This window comes from Ranitomeya imitator, chromosome 4 (assembly GCF_032444005.1).
Source record: "Ranitomeya imitator isolate aRanImi1 chromosome 4, aRanImi1.pri, whole genome shotgun sequence".
Lineage (NCBI taxonomy): Eukaryota > Metazoa > Chordata > Amphibia > Anura > Dendrobatidae > Ranitomeya > Ranitomeya imitator.
The window spans coordinates 692359386-692362089 of NC_091285.1; the positions used below are offsets into that span (position 1 = coordinate 692359386).

General features: G+C 45.7%; 1 pseudogene; it reads right to left on the reverse strand.

Annotated features, from left to right (window-relative positions):
* Positions 1-397: 397 nt before the first annotated feature.
* Positions 398-845, reverse strand: LOC138674372 (beta-synuclein-like; annotated as a pseudogene).
* Between the last annotated feature and the right edge of the window lie 1859 nt (positions 846-2704).

Below are 2704 nucleotides of genomic sequence, written 5' to 3' on the forward strand. Positions count from 1 at the left end.
AGAACGAAATAAATTATGATAGTCAAAATTCACCAAAACCCCCCGGCAATTATTCTCTGGGAGGGAACAATTTCCCGGGGGGCATTATGACTGCAAAGACAAATCCAATACATTCATGGGTTCATACGTTACAAAGGGCTTTTTGTTCATTTAAACACCAGTTTGTTTGGACGATGACTGACCGCTAAGGATTACCATACATAAAACCACTTCACATGAGGCTCTCTGTACGTGGAGTAGAGGAAGAGCTCAATTTTTGAAAAAAGCGAATGGGTAGACCACACTCCTCTTGGGATAGGAAAGGGTGTTAGGGATATGGGGATTGTCTTATTAGTATCTTCATTATAGCTATATTTGTGCTGAAGCTGCTGGGGGCTGGATCCAGAGTGAAGGGATGTTATGCTTCTGGTTCATATTCCTGGTAATCTTTCTGGGGGGCTTCCTCGTAGCTCTCCCCTTCTGGCTCCAGCAGTGGTTCAGCTGCAGGTTCTTCCAAAGCTTCCTGGCCTTCTTCTTCAGGCTTAATATCTGTGGGAAATTCATCCTTCTTCACTAGGCCGGTGGCTGCACCAATGTTTGCAGCTCCAGACATGACAGCCCCACCCAGCTGAGATGCCTGCTCTTTGGTCTTCTCAGCCACCGAACCCACTCCTTGTACTACTCCATCTCTGGCTTTGCTTCCCACATATGACACCTTCCTTGGTCTTCTCCGCAGCTTCTGCTACCCCTTGCTTGGTTTTCTCAGCTGCGGCCACCACCCCTTTTTTTGCTTTGGAAAAGCCTTTCATAAGCACATCCATTTTGATCTGTTGCAGTCTTCTCAGTCCCAAGCTTTTTCCAGGTCTTGTTGCTTATCTGCTTATCTGGAAGAGGCTGCCTGGGATTCAGAGGGTAAATTGGTTTTAGTCCTCTCTATGTAATGATGACGCAGAGGAGGGTTCAGATGTAGAGATCTCAGGGGGTCCCTCAGCGCCTGGCAGTGTCAGTGCTGCAGTATTGGTCATTTTATTAGAAAACAAATCCTCTTTATTGTCCCTAAAACCTTGTAAATTGTTAACTTGAGATGGAATTGAGACCTCAAGGGAACCTTGTTAGGCTAGTTTCACATTTGCGTTTAAATCCACAGCGTTTAAAACGCATGCGCAAGTGGTGAAAAAAAGCATGTAAACGCATACAAACGCTGCGTTTTTTTAGACGCATGCGTTGTCGCATGCGGTTTAAAAAACGCCGCGTTTGTACGCGTTTACATGCGTTTTTTCCTGCGTTTGCGCTTTTGGTACACATGACGAGAAATTCCACAAGAGAAAAATCAAGATCCAGACACCGCCAATGGGACTACAGAGGGCGTGTATTATGACGAAACGCGTAACGGTATAAATGGCCCCCCAAAAGAAATTCATGAATAGCTGTTTTTTTTTTGTTTTTTTTTTTTCATTCTTCACAAAAATCGGAATAAAAAGCAATCAAAAATGTCACGTGCCCGAAAATGTTACCAATAAAAATGTCAACTCGTCCCGCAAAAAACAAGACCTCACATGACTGTGGACCAAAATATGGAAAAATTATAGCTCTCAAAATGTGGTAACGCAAAAAATATTTTTGGGAATAAAAAGCGTCTTTCAGTGTGACAGCTGCCAATCATAAAAATCCACTAGAAAACCCCCTATAAATAGAAATCAAACCCCCTTCATCAACTCCTTAGTTAGGGAAAAATTAAAAAAATGTATTTATTTACATTTTCCCGTTAGGGCTAGGGTTAGGGTTTGGATCCCTTTATCACCTTGATGGTGGGGGGGTGGCTTATCAGTGTCTAGACTTGTGTTTCTCTATTGAAACGCATGCGTTCAAAAACGCATCCAAATGCATAGACAGCAATGTGGTTTTTTTTTACGCAAACCGTGTGCAATCGAACGCATGTGTTTCCTTGCGGCATATAGACACCTCTAGAAATTACTACATGTTGCATTTCCGCGCCAAGCCGCAAGCGACAAAAAGACGCATGCGTCGTCAAACGCGGCAAAACGCAAACAAAAAAAAAGCATGCGTTTTTAATGTTAAATATAGGAAAACACGACGCATGCGTTTATATGCGGTACAAACGCTGCGGCAAAAAACGCAAATGTGAAACCAGACTAACTTAGTTTCTCCAGTGGAAAAATCCGACTTGGAGGAAAATGTCTTTGATTCTCTCTGCTTTTAGTTTTATATGAAGTCCTGTTAGTTTGTTTTTCTTCAGGTAATACTTACATTACCTGAGAGAAGTGCTAGGGGCTTCCTTTTCCAACCTGGTTCTAAACTCTTTATTCTTTCTACATGTAGGTATCAAGACAAATTCAAACAGGAAAGCGTTTCATAGAGTAATGGATTGACGCAGTGGCGTAGGAAGGGGGGTGCGGGGGGGGCGGTCCGCCCCGGGCGGCACAATGCTGGGGGCGGCCGGCGCTGCAGGAGAAGAAGATGGGAAAAAAAAAAAAAAAGACGCCCCTTTAAATCTTCGGGCGGCGCCGTCCGCCGCCACGACCAGGGCCAGCTCCCCCCACCCCCGGGTCCCGCCCCCGCCCCCCGCTCTATACTCACCTCTCCTGGTTCCTGCAGCGCCGGCAGCTGCAGCGTCCTCTGACTCTGCGACGTCTCAGAGCAGAGGGCGCGATGACGTCACTACTGTGCGCGCCGCTCTGCCTCTCTGTCCTGAGCGTCGCAGAGC